We start from the raw sequence: 18,159 nt of genomic DNA on the forward strand, positions 1-18,159 counted from the left end.
AAACAAAGTTTGAAAACGCAAGATGACAAAGGTTTCTTTTATAAGCATAGTCAACTTTATGTTCCTCCTGCTATGGTTATTCACATACTAAAAGTTCTACATGATGCTCCCCTAGCTGACCATCCTGGAATAGAAAAAAACACTGATCTCATCCAACGTCACTTTTGGTGGCCCAATATGACAAGTACCATAAAAGATTACGTATCAACCTGTGAGGTCTGTATAAGATCCAAGCATGAGAGAAGACCACCTTATGGGTTATTGATGTCTTGGTGGAACAACATGACTGTATAGAAGTTATGCATTCTGTGACCTCACAAAGGTCTGACTTAGTGTTTTATTATGTGGGTTGCATGGAAGGTGGTGACATTAATAAGAGTTTGTAAATATTTATCTAGATCCAAAGTATGCTAATAGAGCTGTCCGTGATCAAATCAATTGCCCATTCTGCTCTTATAAATGATCTGTTTAAAACCACACAGGTCCCCTCACAGTTGGCCATTATTACATAAGGGCACAGGGAAGATATATAAATCTTTTATATTGATCTTAACAAGGTTTGGAAATGACTCCAGACTAGGGATGAGTCGAACACCCCCCGTTCGGTTCTTACCAGAACCTGCGAACAGACCAAAAGTTTGTGTGAACTTTAGAACCCAATTAAAGTCTATGGTACTCGAACGTTTGAAATCTAATTTTAAAAAATAGTGCTAATTTTAAAGGCTAATATGCAAGTTATTGTCATAAAAAGTGTTTGGGGACCCGGGTCCTGCCCCTGGGGATATGTATCAATGCAAAAAAAAGTTTTAAAAACTGCAGTTTTTTCGGGAGCAGTGATTTCAAATGACTTTTTATCCTTCAGAAATGACACTTTGTGCAGGGACAGTTCTAAGCACGGGAAACAAGCGCTGCTTTACAGGCATACTTTACACACCTCTAGGTACGAAATTTAAAGGAATATTTCACTTTTATTGTTTCACTTTAAGCATTATTAAAATCACTGCTCCCGAAAAAACTGCTGTTTTTTTAAAACTTTTTTTGCATTGATACATGTCCCCTGGGGCAGGACCCAGGCCCCCAAACACTTTTAATGACAATTACTTGCATATAAGCCTTTAAAATTAGCACTTTAGATTTCTTCCATAAAATTTTCCAGGGTGTTCTGCGGCTTTTCGAATTTGCCGCGAACAACCCAAATTGTTCTCTGTTCGGCGAACAGGCAATGTTCGAGTCAAACTCGAAGCTCATCCCTACTTCAGACGGGGTCATTTCCAAAAAGAGGGGTAGGTAGACACCTCAGAGCACAATGGAATGGGACCGTGGAGAGATAAGCAGCAAGGGTTTTGAAGGGTTTAATTGTAGGCCAGTGGCTGATGGATGTGAGTGGACACGTAATGTGAGAGCTCCTACTCTTCCCCGGGCCGTACACAGCTGCGTGAGATCATGAATTACCTGATTGATTGAGAGAAGCGCTCTCCAGAGAAACACCCGCTGCACAGTTGTTGCCACCGCTTACGCCAGTCCCCCGTTCGGTCCCCACCCCAGGCGGGTATCAGAGACACCGACTCAGACACTGACTCCACACAGGTGACCAAGATATCGGCAGAGTGAGTGAAACATCCCAGGTGGGTATCGGAAACGCCGACTCAGACACTGACTCCACATGGGTGTCTGGGATATTGGCAGAGTGAGTGAAACAGCAGCAGGGATGACAACCCACAGGCGGGTGGTGTTCCAGCCCACCGGAGGAGGAAACAGGAGCCTAGCTGGGGGGCTGAGAGCATACCTGATGCTGCAGAGAGGTGACCAGATAACCGGGGCTACAGCTAGGAGACTGGAAGAGGAGGTGAGGACTGGCAGCCCGGAGGTGTACAGAACAGACCTGAAGAAAGGACGTGGGTCGTCAACCCCTGAACGGGGTACAGCTGTACCTGCACCGAACTGTGACCCTTCAGCACATGGATGTGGCACCCTGATAGCGGGCGATGGAGCTCTGAAAGGACCCCAGGAACCCCAAGTATGAAAGGGTTGGCAGACTGCTAGAGGTATGGGAATGGTACGGGGGGTGGCAGCTCTAAGGAGAGAGAGGACTGCTGGTTGGAGGTAAGAGGTACCTCTGTAGAGTCTAGCCAGGACCCCCTGACAATAGCAACAGCTAGAGAAGATGGGGGGGACATAATAACAACCCCCAGAATGATAACAAAAAAGGGGAGAAGATGGGAGAAGCCCAAACCCGTGGGAGGAATAGAGAGAGCCCCCCAGAAATTAAATCTTCTTTAGAAGCGGATTGCATAAACTCTAACATTATACCAGCACCTGCCATGACCATACTAACTAACGCTCTATCCAACATATCACCCCTCAAAGGACAGGGCATACAGTATCTGGTACACCAGACACAATGGACATACCTAGAACACCCGGTACACATGGTACAGGTGGGGCAGAGACCGTGGCTATTTTTAAGGAATGGGAAATTAAAGAACATATAAGAGCCCTACCCACAAAAGCAGATATACAACAGTTGATAGCTACAGTAGAGCACTTGTGTAAACAGGCAGTGGAAGAGCTCAGAGAAGAGCTGGGGGAGGTAGGAAACAGATTGGAGGTCATCGAAAATGGTCAGGAGGAAATTATACAAATCATATTAGACATCATAGATATCACTAAATACCATGAAGAAGCCCTGAACACATATAGGGACCAGTTGGATGATTTTGAAAACAGGGACCGTCGTTAGAACATACGTATACGAGGTCTACCTGAGAAATATCATAATGCTGATCTCCCAGTAATAGTGCAGAGGCTATTCCATCAAATCATGGGTGAATCAATATCGAAAGGTTATGGAAGTGGACAGAGTCCATCGTGTGACATCTACTGCTTATCAGAACAAAGAGAAGCCGAGAGACGTGATTTGTAAAATGCACAAGTACTCTGTTAAAGAGGCTATTATGAGGTCCGCATGGTATACACCCATGATTGAATTTGAAGGAGCTCAAATCTCCCTATTTCCAGACATACCACGCCGCACTTTAATGCAGAGACGAGCAGCAAGGCCAGTGTTAGAGGCCCTACGTGCAGTAGACGCTAGATATTGTTGGAGGTTCCCCTTTCGTCTAACAGCCTCTTGAAATGGAAAAACTGCAGTACTCTGGACAAAGGATGATTTAGAAATGTTTTTGGAAATGTTAGATCTCCCACCATCTGACTTCCAGGACTGGAAAGGGTCCAATGTAAAACTCCCCTTTCAGGGCCCAGAGCCTTGGCATAGGGTTCCAGAAAAAATCCATAAAGAGACAAATAAAGAAGAACAGGGGGTGGGGGAGGAGAGGGAAAGTGGTGGAGAAGGGAGGGAAGGGGGAGGAAGAAGGGAGAGGAAGAAGAAAAAAAAGAGAAGGGGGAGGGAGAAAAGGAAAAAAAAGGAGAGGAAGGGAGAAGGAGACATGGTAATATAGGATAATAAAAATATTAATTTTCCTAAGGAAGGGGTTTTTTTTTCTTCCTTTTTCTTTTTCTTTTTTTTTAAGGTGGGTGTCTCCTCCTCCTCCCCTCACACCACAAAAAAAAGGAGAGTGCTGAAATAACTCGTTCATGTAATTAATTAAGGGGATTTAACCACTTAAGACCCGGACCAAATGCAGCTAAAGGACCTTGCCCCTTTTTGCGATTCGGCACTGCGTCGCTTTAACTGACAATTGCACGGTCGTGCGACGTGGCTCCCAAACAAAATTGGCGTCCTTTTTTTCCCACAAATAGAGCTTTCTTTTGGTGGTATTTGCTCACCTCCGCGGTTTTAATTTTTTGCGCTATAAACAAAAATAGAGCGTCAATTTTGAAAAAAATGCAATATTTTTTACTTTTTGCTATAATAAATATCCCCCAAAATACATAAAAAAAATTCCCTCAGTTTAGGCCGATACGTATTCTTCTACCTATTTTGGTAAGAAAAATCGCAATAAGCGTTTATCGGTTGGTTTGCGCAAAAATTATAGCGTTTAGCAAAATAGGGGATAGTTTTATTGCATTTTTATTAATTATTTTGTTTTTACTACTAATGGCGGCAATTTTTTTCGTGACTGCGACATTATGGCGGACACTTCGGACAATTTTGACACATTTTTGGGACCATTGTCATTTTCACAGCAAAAAATGCATTTAAAATGCATTGTTTATTGTGAAAATGACAGTTGCAGTTTTGGAGTTAACCACAGGGGGCGCTGTTGGGGTTATGTGTTCCCTGAAGTGTGTTTACAACTGTAGGGGGGTCTGGCTGTAGGTGTGACGTCATCGATTGTGTCCCCCTATAAAAGGGCTGACACGATCCATAACGGAGCCACAGTGAAGAACGGGGAAGCCGTGTTTACACACGGCTCTCCCCGTTCTTCAGCTTCGGGGACCGATCGCGGGACTCCAGCGGCGATCGGGTCCACGAGTCCCGCGGTCACAGAGTTTCGGACCGGCTGGGCTTAAAGGACAACGTACCTATACGTTGATGTGCCCAGCCGTGCCATTCTGCTGACGTATATCAGCATGAAGGGGTCCTTAAGTGGTTAAATAGGATATAAATAATTTATAAATATGATACAAATGATGCCCGGGGAATAGAAGATGCTAAATTAAGGGGGTTATCCTTGTTTTTTTTCATTAGGTAGGTCCTGGAAAATAGGGAGTACCCACACGAACCTATTCCTCCTATAGTTGATATATGTTATATAGTAGAATGTTTGGTTATATTGTAGTAGGGTATATTTCAGGTCCACGGAGAGAGGAGAAAAGGAGATATGCGGTAAGAGGTTCAAGAGACTTTTACACCGACCTACGATAGTAATGGCCACCCCAATAAAAATTGTGACTTATAATGTGAGGGGGTTGTGTTCTCCCCAAAAAAGGGTCCGTCTGTGGCAGGAATTGCGTCACCAGGCAGTGGATGTCGCCTTCCTGCAAGAGACACACTTTACGTCAGTACCAATGCCTAGGTTACCACTATCGCCATATAATCAGTGGTTCCATGCAGTATCACCCATTGCAAGGGCAAAGGGAGTAACAATAGCCTTTGGTAGGACATGCCCACTGGTGCCCATATTGGCGCAGACAGACCCAGAGGGACGCTACCTCTTTATCAAAGGTCTGCTGCAGGGACAATGCTATACGTTTGCTTCGATTTATGCACCCAATACTGGTACAGCTTGCTTTTTGATTAAAACTTTAAGGTTATTAGAAAAATTTAGGGAAGGGGTTGTAATTTTAAGAGGAGACTTCAATATTACTTTGAACCCCCAATTAGACACCACTACAGGCAAAACCCCACTATCCTTTAGAGCTCTTTAACACATTAAAAAACTCCTTCGATCCCTACATCTGGTAGATAGTTGGAGAGCACTAAATAAAGAGAAGAAAGATTTTAGCTACTACTCAAAGACCCATAAAGTATATTCCCGGTTAGATTTAATTTTGGTAGATCAATATTATCTAGATTGTGTGAAATCCACCATTATAAAACCTATAACAATCTCTGATCATGCTCCAGTGGTAGTAGTGTTTCATCTGGTATTTGAGAGGACATGGCGCCTAAATGAATTACTGCTGGACGACAGGCAGATAATGGATGACATACAGTACAAATTAGAAGAATATTTTAAGAATAATTTAGCCGGGGAAACATCTGATCAAATAGTCTGGGAAGCACATAAGGCTGTTATTAGAGAAGAACTAATAGCACATGGTATTCGAGTTAAAAGGGAAAAGAGGCCGTAAACTGCGTTATTTATCCCATGCATATTATGAGCATGGCAGTAAGTGCGGCCGGATGTTGGCAAGTGCGCTTCGAAAAAAGAGGCTTGTGGCTCATGTATATAAGCTTTACTCCCCTAAGGGTGAACTAGCTCAGCACACATCAAAGATTGCTTCCTTGTTCCGCGATTATTACTAATCTTTGTACAATCTGGAGGCCGCCTCCTCTCCGGCAGAAGTGACCCTTAAACAAAATAGAATCGCTGCGTACCTTTCCTCGATCGTGCTCCCCACCTTATCCCCAGAACAGGCGACATGATTAGAACACCCCATTTCCCCAACTGAACTTTTGGCAACTTTTAAGTCCCTACCCTCTGGCAAAGTCCTGGGCCCGATGGCTTCACTAAGGCGTACTGTCTGAAATTCTTTGATAAATTGCAGGCCCCTTTTTGTATTCTCCTTAATTCCCTGGCGACCACTGGGCAGCTCCCTCTGGAGACCTCGTTAGCACACATTACGGTGCTCCCAAAGGAAGGCAAAGACCCTACCCAACCACAGAGCTATCGCCCGATTTCTCTTTTAAACACGGACCTGAAAATCTTTTCAAAAATTTTGGCTAACCGCTTAAAACACCTTCTCCCTGACCTAATCCAAGCCGACAAGACAGGTTTCATATTGGAGCGGGAGGCATGGGACAACTCAAACAGGGCTATACAGCTTATTCACTGGGCGCACACACGCGATCGAATGCCTCCATACTTGATCTTGTCCACTGACGCGGAGAAGGCATTCGGTCGTGTGGATTGGCAGTTCCTCAACGCGGTTCTCGAAAGATCGGATTGGGCTCACGCATGTTACGCTGGATCTCCATGCTCTATGTATCCCCTACAGCACAGGTTAAGGTGAATGGTGGCCTCTCCGCGGTGTTCCCTATCCGGAATGGCACGAGGCAGGGGTGTCCGCTCTCACCCCTCTTGTTCGCATTGGTCCTGGAACCGTTGCGATTAAATCAAAACATCAGGGGGGTGCATGAAGGCTCTCTCGAACACAAGCTTTCTGCTTATGCAGACAAAATATTATTTCATGTGGTTGATCCCCTTGTCTCGTTGCCAAACTTGATGGGCGAGCTGAACGAGTATGGAGAGGTGTCCAACTTCCGGATAAACTATACAAAATCCGAAATATTGCCTGTCACTGTCCCCCTTACTTTAGCATCCTCCCTGAAAGACTCCTTCCTCTTTACGTGGTCTACCTCCTCTATGAAATATTTAGGGATCCAGCTTACGAACCGATTAGATTCTCTTTACTCTCAGAATTATGTCCCCCTTCTGAAAAAGATCTCTCAGGACCTACAGACTTGGGATAAGGCACTATTCACTTGGGTTGGCCGGACAAATATTTTGAAAATGACGGTTCTACCCCGTATCCTATTTCTCCTGCAAATGATACCTATACGCCTACCGAAACGCTTCTTTTCAGACTTACGAAGCCTTTTCATTAAATTTGTGTGGGGGGTAGAAGACCTAGACTGGCTATGGCAATCCTACAAAGATCCAAACTAAGGGGGGGTTTAGGAATACCAAATATTCAGCGGTACTATCAGGCAATCGCGTTACAGCAAATCCTGAACTGGAAGTTTCATGCGTCCCTTAAGCTGTGGGTCCCCCTAGAGAAGATGATGGCGGAGCGGGACTTGTCCTACGCACCCTGGGTCCCAGCGGAAAACAGAGGGCTCTCTGATTGGGTCTCCCCGCTGACAACTCACTCTTTAACGATGTGGGATAAAGCAAATGACAGCCTAGCCCTGGCGCCGAGGACTTTCCCTCTGGTGGGTATCCGTGGTTTTCCCCTGGGGAACTGAAAGCCTCCCTCAGAACGTGGACTAAGGACGGAATTGTTAGTCTCTCAAGATTTGTAGAAGGCGGAGTCCTGACGTCATTAGACACCTTACGTGCTCGGTATGGCAGCTTTCCCTTTGACTTTTGGAGACACCGTCAATTAGAAACTTTCATCACCAAATGCCACAGGTTAGCGCAGATTAGAACTAATCTGACAGAATTTGAACGTCTATGGGCGTCGACTGCTCCATTGCCCCATATGATCTCTGCACTATACGGGATGTTGGAGGATGCGTTGTCTAACCCCAGGCCCCACTATGTTGGGGAATGGGAAAGGGACCTATAGTTCGACTTTACTGATGAACAACTCCACCACCTCTACCGCTTAACCCACAAGAGCTCTGTAGATGCTAAAACCCAAGAAACCAACTATAAATTGTTGACACAGTGGTATATGGTACCTACCACCCTAGCTAGAATCTTCCCTACGGTCTCCGATAGATGCTGGAGGGGATTTGGACAGAAGGGCACGTTCCTCCACATTTGTGCTCCGACCGTTTTGGGACATGGTTAACAAACACATATCTGAGGGTTTGGGCATTGATATTCCAGCCCTGCCTAAACATTTTCTGCTCCATGTCCCCCCCATGCCTTTGTCCCAGTACAGACGCAGTGCTCTCGCTCACCTCCTCAACGCAGCCAAACGACTCATATCAATTCACTGGAAGAGTTCGCATATTCCAAGTGAACAGGACTGGCTGGGGGAGATCATGGAGGCAGCGAACTGGCTTGCAAATTGTAGAGACACTCACAAAAAATTTGACCTCACATGGGCGGAGTGGAAGGCCCACGTACACGACACAGCCATGCTCTCTTCAAGTTTGGATGAGGCTCTACTTGTTTTAGCAGATCCCTCCTTCGGGAGACTCGTCCGGGCGCATCGTCAATCTGAAACCCTGGACCCCACTTAGATGTGGGTTCATTACATCGGTGAATCAGGTGGGTGCTGATCCATAGGCCTTCTTGTCTCTCACTTTCTCTACTTTTCATCTCTCCTTTCTTTGCTCCCTATCTAATTCACTATTCTCTATCTCTCCCTCCCTTCCCTCAATTGTTTACTGTGAATGTGTTTGCTTAGTCTTGTTTAGTCCCCCCCCTTTTTTTTTGTTTTGTATTGTTTCCAAGGGACTTTTGGGTATGTTTTTTCAGGGCTACCGAGACGGTTTCCAGTTTGACTACCCTTGGTACCTCGGGCCTATTTAAACTGATACATAGTAAGGGAGTCATTTCTGTATCTGCCCAAGAGCAGGGGCATTTGGCTTTACTACCCCCCACTAAGTTGGTGGGAGGCCTGCCCACATGGATCGAATGTCCAGGGCAGGCGGGGTGACCATTTGTCCCTATATTGTTGCTTGCTGTTACTCCCAGTTGAAACGGTTGTTCGAGCTCGGACTGGGAGAGCCCCTTGGCGTCCCTCACTTTTCCCATCCCTCCTCCCTTCCCCTTAACCTTTGTCTCCTCCCCTCTACCCCCTAACCCCCCGGGTTATTGTTGTTTCTTTTTATTTTAGTTTATTTGGCTATGTTGTATTGTGTAACTGTCAATATTACTTGAAAATGAAAATAAAGATTTTGCAAAAAAAAAAAAAAAAAGGGAAAAGAGGAAGGAGATAGAAGAGCTGTTGGGGAAAATACACGATCAAGAGATTAAGCATAAAATCAATCTAGATTCAGAAGAGGCTAGGCAGTTAGACATATTAAGAACAGAGCTTTCAGGATGCCTGGACAGAAGATTTAAAGATAAATATAGATTTCTCGCCCATCAATTTTCTGAACAGGAAAATAAATGTAGTAGATTATAAGCTAATCAAATAAAAAAGCAACAAGAAACTACTGATGTGCATAATATAGTAGCAAACGATAAAAAAAATAGAAAATACTAAAGCGATAGCAGCAGAGTTCCATCATTTTAATGCAGATTTATATAATATACAACCAACCTCTTTGAGGGGTGAAGATAGGGGGTGGGGGGAAGAGATGGAGAAATATATCAAGGACTCTAAATTACCAACCCTACCCCCAAAGATTATAAAAAAAACTAGAAGGACCAATAACCACAGAGGAAATAAGCAGGGTAATAGAAGAGCTACCAAATGGAAAAAATCCAGGACCAGACAGCCTAACTAATGCATATTATAAGAAGTACAATAATATCTTGGTAATGCCTTTATGTAATTATTTTAATAAACTAACAGATAGTAACCCTCTACCCCTGGAAGCCCTGGTGGCACATGTCTATCAATGGACACCGAAAAGGCATTTGATAGAGTACTGAAGGGGATAGGTCTTGGGGAGCGGATGATGGGATCGATTTTAGCATTATACGCGAGCCCAAGAACTAGAGTCAAGGTCAACGGGACTCTATCAAATCATTTTAATATATGGAATGGCACTAGGTAGGGGGTGCCCCCTCTCCCCAATATTATTTGCGATAGTTTTAGAACCCTTTCTATGTAAAGTAAGGGAAAACAAGGGAATAGTGGGGGTTGATATCGGCTCAAGAGTACATAAAGTTTCGGCATATGCGGACAATTTACTGTTTTATCTCTCCAAACCCCAAGAGTCCATACCGGCATTGATGCTGGAAGTACAGAAATATGGAGAATTGTCTAACTTTAAAATACATTTTATAAAATCTGTAGTGTTACTAAGTCATGTACCAGTGGTACTGGCCAAATCTCTGAAAAATAACGGGGAGTCGTTACATTATTTAGGAGTGCACATTACGGCGAATGCAAAACTTTTGTATGAGAGTAATTATGGCTCATTAATAATAGAGATAACGAAAGACCTTCAGAGATGGAGATGCTATTCCCTGACATGGTTTGGAAGTGATTAAAATTAATACCCAGAATAATTTACCTTTTATATACTGTACCCATATCACTCCCACAAATGTTCTTCAAACAAATACGCAAAGCCTTTATATCTTTTATATGGAAGGATGGAAACTCTAGAATAGCCTATGATATGCTTCGTAGAAGCAAACAGGAAGGGGGAATCGGGCTACCAGATATTTCCCTATATTGCAGAGCAATGTCTCTGGTACTTATCCTAAATTGGTGCCATGACTCTCCAAATAAAAAATGGGTTCAGGTAGAAAAGAACATGGCGGGAAGTGATTTAACAGGAGCACGATGGATACCGACCAAACTGAGGGGGCTATCTAAATGGACATCCCCGTTGACCTGGAGCACCCTAGCTATATGGGACAGGTTAAATAAAGAGGGGAAATACGCTCCAAGCACATATCCAATGGCCCCATTGGGAGGGTATCCATGGTTCCCCCCAGGAGAAGATAATGGTGCATTGGGCCGATGGGGATCTAATGGGAACACTATGTGCTCAAGGTATGCACCCCAAGGAACTATAATCCCCCTTCCAGAACTAGTATCATCTCAAGGGGATATGATAATGGCTAAATGGAGATATTATCAAATGGCGGATTTCTTAAGCAAGTTAAAACCAAAAGTGAGGATAGAGAAGAGAAGGGATCACCGCTCCAGGTGGGTCACTATGTAGAGATCGACTGACTCAGGATACCGTGGGTGCTGGCGATGCACTGACCATGCATAAGATACAAAGAAAGAGGATGGATAGCCGCACTCCTATGACCAAACGGCTAGTGCTAGATTAAGCACTAGCTCAGTGCGAAACGCGTCGGCTATCTACCTGTTCCTTTGTTGCACCTTGTGAAGTGATGTACTTGCTGTGTTTTTTTGAATAAAAGACAACTGTTTGGTCATTGGAGTGCAGCTATCCATCCTCTTTCTTCGTATCTTATGCAAAAGTGAGGATAGCAAGCTCGCTCACAACATTTGAGAATATGTGTGCGTAAATGTTGAAGTCTAATCAGCTGTTATCGCAAATGTATAAGTTGGTTCTTAGTGAACAGAAGAGTACAATTCCTTATTTTATTAGGGAGTGGGAAAAAGAGCTAAATTATACATCCACATCAGTACAAATTAAAAAATTTATAGAATCAACGTACACAACCTCTATAAGTTCTAAGATTCAAGAAATGTCATATAAGTTTATGGTCAGATGGTACCGGACTCCGTCTCGATTAGCACAAATATACCCTACAGCAGATGAAAACTGCTGGAGGGGATGTAAAGAAAAGGAACATCCCTCCATATATGGTGGTCCTGTACAAAGATTAGACTATTCTGGGAAGAAATAAAACCATGGTTTAAGAGGATGACTAGTAAATCTATAGAACTATCACCTATACATTTTCTGTTCCGTGGGATACCTGAATCTATAAAAAAAAAATGCAAACACAAATACACATTTGCACTATAGAACTATCACCTATACATTTTCTGTTCCATGGGATACCTGAATCTATAAAAAAAAATGCAAACACAAATACACATTTGCACATAGACACACATAAAATATACACATATACACAGGTAGCATAAATAAAATAAATTCGAAATTGTCTTAATTTCATACATTTTTTAATTTTTCTCATATTACCTTATCTCATATTATGAGAAAATTATGTTTTTCACTTTTTGAAAACAAGAATACACACACGAAAAGGGCCCAAGGAAATATAAAAGGGAGGGTCCCCCTATAAGGTGGAATTTATATATTTTTTTAGGGGGTGGAAGGGGAGAAAAGAGAATGGGGAAACAGGGAAAAGGAGAACTATAATCTTCCCATTTCCTGTCTTATTTTTATTTATTCCCTCCTCCTTTTTTTCTTTCTTTTTCTTACTTGTTGCAGTTGTTATCTTTCTCCATTACTATTAAAAGAAGCAATGGGAAATATTATTACAGGGTGGATAATCTTCTGTATTATTGAGAAAGTGTGTCTTTTTTTTTTTCTTTCTCTTTTATCTATGAATGTTATATATTCTGGGGGTTATCCACAAAGCCGCGGCGCAACGTAACTTTTCGGATTTAAGTTACTCCGCCGCAAAATTCCCAAGTTAGGTGCCGATCCACAAAGCACTTACCTGGAATTTTGCGGCGCTGTAACTTAAATCCGTCCGGCGCAAGGCGTTCCTATTCAAATGGGCGAGTCCCATTTAAATTAGGCGCGCTCCCGCGCCGGACGTACTGCGCATGCTCCGTCGGGTAAATTACCCGACGTGCATTGCGCTAACTGACGTCGCTCCGACGTCATTTGCTTAGACGTTAACGTAAATGGCGTCCAGCGCCATTCACGGACGTCTTACGCAAACGACGTAGAATTTAAAATTTGACGCGGGAACGACGGCCATACTTAACATGGCTTAAGACAACTAGGGCTTAGCCCTAGTTTTACGCGACGGAACTTGACGTAAACTACGTAGATTTAGAGCGACGGGCCCGTCGGAGCGTTCGTGGATCGCCGTAACTGGTCATTTGCATATTCTACGCCGGCCGCAATGGCCTCGCCACCTAGCGGCCGGCCTAGAATTGCATCCTTAAGATCCGACAGTGTAATTCAATTACACATGTCGGATCTTCGTCCTAACTATGGGAAACTGAGTCTGTGGATCAGTTCCATAGTTAGGACCAGGGATACGACGGAGTAACAGCAGTTACTCCGCCGTATCTCTTTTGAGGATCTGGCCCTCTGTCTTTGTTATGGTGGATGTTTTGTATATATGTATGTGATCTTAAGAAAATATATGAAAAATAAATAATTATATAAAAAAAACTAGAGTTTGTAAATATTTATCTAGATCTCAAGTATGCTAATTGAGCTGTCTGTGATCACAGATGGATCTAGCAGCAGAGAGACTTTGTAGCAGCGGATGGAAAATCAATTGCCCATTCTGCTCTTATAAATGATCTGTTTAAGGCTGCATTCACACCTGAACGCGGCGTATTTTACCGTGATTTGCCGCAACAAATTGCTGCGTTTTGTCCCACAATTTGCCGCGACAAAACGCGGTAAAATACGTTGCGGGAACATACACAGGAGGGGTGATCAACATTGTCGGCTATGGCCGAGCGCCGAAAGCCGCCTGAAAAAAAGGTCCGGGACTTGTTTTGAGCTTCAGGCGTTTCGGCGTTCGGCGTGGAGATGTGAACCATCTCCATAGCCGACAATGTAAAATCACCCCTCCAGCGTATTGCAGGCTGCAATAGCGTCGCGCTACAGGCGACAATACGCCTAGGTGTGAATGCAGCCTAAAGCCACACAGTTCCCCTCACAGTTGGCCATTATTACATAAGGGCACAGGGAAGATCTATAAATCTTTTACATTGATCTTAACAAGGTTTGGAAATGACTCCAGACGGGGTCATTACAAAAAAAATAAGCACTATGGAATGGGACGGAGGAGAGATAAGCAGCAAGGGTTTTGAAGCTTTTAATTGTAGATATTTTTGAATATAGAAAGAAATTATAGAGAGATGGGCTGTCCATTGTGGATCAAGACAGACAATGGGCCAGCTTTCATTTCTAAGGACAATATTAGATAAGCTACTGGAAGCACATTTGTCAGGTGGGAAATTGTGCTGCAAGCAATGCTAGCAGATTTAAAAAATGATATCTGCTGAATAAAATATGTAAGCTATCACAATTTGAAGTGATTGTAGGAGAGATCATTTCCAATATCCTGGTCAAAAGGCCCAACGGTTTCCATGATTTGAAATTGATTCAAGAAGAATATTGTACAAAATTGGCTTAGACTTTGAATGACATCTATGGTGATGGATTTGTCTCTTCCCAGGAATCAACACACCCTTTCCAACCAGGAGATGTGGTCATGATAAAGAATAAAGTCAAGAGGTCTGGATTCCACTTTGGACCACAGACATTGGTAATCGCAGTGACCAGAACAGCAGTCCTGACGGAGCAGTGTCCCCAGTGAAGACAAGTTACCATAGTAAAGAGAGAAAAAAAGGGGCGAAGCAGGTGATATAAGACCCCCCGGAGATGAGACAACAGACAAGCCGAAAGAAGACAAAAAGATGTCCTGGCTACTGTCTCCCCAAACTTCTGGGAAAACACTTTGTGGACTTTGCCTCCCGATCTTGTATTTTTGCCAACATGGATCATAACAAACTGTGCGTATCACCTGAAGGACTTAGGCCCATTTAGGCCTATGTGTTTTGAGGACAATTACAGTATGAATGAGTCAAAATTGCCCATGACACACACTGTTGCTCATGAAACTATAAAAAAGTCATACCAATGCAGAAAAGAAATGTAAAGACATTTTGAATGTATGACACTTTAAGAGTACTAAGTATATATTCTGGGGTAACAAAGGGGAGTTTTGTGGAGTGGGTGAAGAGTGATTTAACCCACACGCAGGAACATTTTACTTGTTACACCTAATGATTCATGTGTCCTTTTTGGTACTATGGTACCCCCTATGGTAACCCATGGCCAGATAGTGTTGTAAAGTGGAGAGTAGTTGTGTTACTTACTATTGCTTCTACGTATGTGATAATTGTTACCAGAAATGTAATCTTGTATCACTGGAAAAAGTGGAATCATACTCACACTTTTTATTCCCTTTTCTATATAAAGAGGTAAAATCCCATATGAGAAGGAAAGCTAGATGGACTGGGTCCAACATGGTGTGGCCCATAGATTCCAGTTTACTTATAATTAATGATTCAGAAATTACTAAAAGCTCACACCTTTGTGTTGCATATGTATGTGCTAAGTATTTAACTCCTAAAGTAAATAATAACACCCATGTACCTATAGCCAGTACTTGTACTCAGGCCCCGTACACACGAGAGGATCCATCCGCTGCAATTGATCCGTGGACCGGCTCCAGCGGATAGATCCCCTGGTGTGTACAATCCAGCGGATCTGTTTCCGCGGATTTTTATCCCCTGGGATGGATTTCAAGCGGATAAAAATTTGAAGACATGCTTTCAAATCTATCTGCTTGAATCCATCCCAACGGATTGATCCGCTGGTCTGTACAGACTCACCGGATCAATCCGTCCGAAGGGATCCCCCGCATGCGTCGTAATGATTCGACGCATGCGTGGAATTCCTTATATGACAGCGTCGCGCTCGTCGCCGCGTCATCATCGCGGCGACGGCGCGACACGTCATCGCGAGGGGATTTCGGTGCGGATTTCGATCCTATGGTGAGTACACTCCATCGGATCCAAATCCGCTGAAATCCTCGAGAGGATTTATCCGCGGAAACGGTCCGCTGGACCGTATCCGCGGATAAATCCTCTCGTGTGTACTAGGCCTAACATATCTTTGTCTAATCAAGAAATCCAAGTAACTTTTAACAGGTACAGGTAGCACATTTCATCATTTCTATTGACCATATGCATTTTTTTTTCTCATTGCCTTCTCGTATTTACTTGGTCAGTTTATACATAAAGAAAACACAGGCCATCGTATCCTCTCCATATGCCATGGGACAACCAATATATGCTAAAAGAAACAACAACCAACATATCTCATAATATACGCTTAATCTTCTCTAGTTAAGTCTTACGATTTAAACCACATAAATCCTGTAGCTCTCTCTATATATTATTTCAAAGGCCCTATTTCTGTTCTTATTTCTGACCTGTACTTAACAATGCCTGTTCCCACCTCTCCCCAGCATTTTTGTATTTTCACCTTCCACCCCCCTAACCAATAACAACAAAACCCCCCCCCATTCTTCTTCCCTCCCTTCTCCGTCCCCTCTCCCGTGAAGCAATAGACAGCATTTTACTCGACAAGAGCACTAACTGCTCTTGTCGAGTGCGCCTTAACCTGAAAAGGAGGAATTTTCTTCTTTACGCCATAAGCCTGAACAATAACCTGTTGAATCCATCTAGAGATATTGGATTTCGACGCTGCCTGACCCTTTTTGGTACCCTCTGCCAAAATAAATAGACAATCAGTCTTTCGTATCTGAGCCGTTGCCTGCAGATAGATTCTGGCTGCTCTTACTATACATCTAGAGTGTAACAACTTCTCCTCCGTGGATCTGAAAAAAAAGACGGTAGGACCACATCTTGATTCAGATGGAACCCTGAAACTACTTTAGGCAGAAAAGTCGGGTGAGGACGCAACACCACCCTGTCTTTGTGAATAATCAAATATGGCTCTTTACAAGAAAGAGCTTCTAATTCCGATATCCTTCTAGCTGAGGATATGGCTACCAGAAAAAAACAATTTCTTTGTCAAATGAACTAAAGAAGCATAGTGCAATGGTTCAAAAGGTTGTTTTTGTAAAACAAACAAAAACAAATTTAAATCCCGTGGGGAACACGGGAGGCTTAGCCGGCGGAATCAAGCGCACTGCCCCTTGAACAAAAGCTTGGATCAGGGAATGAGAGGCAAGCAGTCTTTGAAAGAATACTGACAAGGCTGAGATCTGGCCCTTGATAGTGCTCAAGGCCAGCTTAATTTTTACGCCTAATTGAAGAAAGGCAAGAATCCTGCTAATGGCATACTTTTTAGGATTCCACCCCCCTGGATTCACACCAGGAAACATATGCCTTCCAGATTCTGTAGTAGATGATCCTGGAGGCCGGCTTCCTAGCATTAACCAGAGTGGATAGAACTGGCCCCGAGAGCCCATGGCCCTTCAGAATGTGGGTTTCAACAGCCAAACCGTCAAATTCAGACTTCGTAAGGCAGGATGGAATACTGGACCCTGTAAGAGTAGATATGGGAGCAAGGAACATGCCTTTCTTCCCCCTCAATAAAATGTGATTCGCCTCTTTTTGGGCATCCAGACTACTGGTGCCCCCTTGGTGATTGATATAGGCCACTGCTGCAGCATTGTCGGACTGTACCCGGACAGGGCAACCTTGCAACCTGTTAGTCCAGACCTTGTGGACTAGATAAATTCCCCGAATCTCCAGAGCCCTTCGACTCTCGACCATCTTCCCTGGGTGGAGTGTTCTTCCAGAACCGCTCCCCAGCCTATTAGGCTGGCATCTGTGATTACGACCTTTCAAGTAACTGGAACAAAGGATTTTCCTTTCAGTAGATTCTCAGTAAGCAACCACCAATTGAGGCACTGGCGTACCCATGGTGATAGGCACATTGGAAGTTGCGCTGATCCACCGCAAACCTTAGAAATCTCTGGTGAGCGGGAAAATATTGGCATGTGTAGATATGCCCCTTTGCTGTTTGTTGATGCCAGGAATTCTCCTCCCTGAAGGGTGGAAACCACTAAGCGAATTGACTCCATGCGGAAAGAACGAATGTTTAGAAACTGATTCAGGTCTTTTAGATCTAGAATAGGTCTGACATCCCCGTTTGGTTTTGGAATCCTAAAGCGGTTTGAGTAGAACCCTGAGCCTTGCTTTTCTAGGGCTACTTCTATAATTATCCCTTGGGATAACAGATGTTCTAAGGCCAGAAACAAGGGCCTCCTCTTTTCTGGGTCTATGGAGACTCTTGACTCCTCTCTACAGCATATGATTGCCACTAGCTCTCTTAACAGCTTACCGTCCAGCGCACACTTCGGCACAATGGCACAGCTGCGCAAATGGGCATACAGGTATTTCCCCTTTAAATCGCAGCATTGTGGGCGAACACTGTGAATTACTCCCTAGGGCACACTTAACCCTTTCCTCGCCCCTAGTGGTTAA

Source organism: Rana temporaria, chromosome 9 (genome assembly GCF_905171775.1).
Source record: "Rana temporaria chromosome 9, aRanTem1.1, whole genome shotgun sequence".
NCBI lineage: Eukaryota > Metazoa > Chordata > Amphibia > Anura > Ranidae > Rana > Rana temporaria.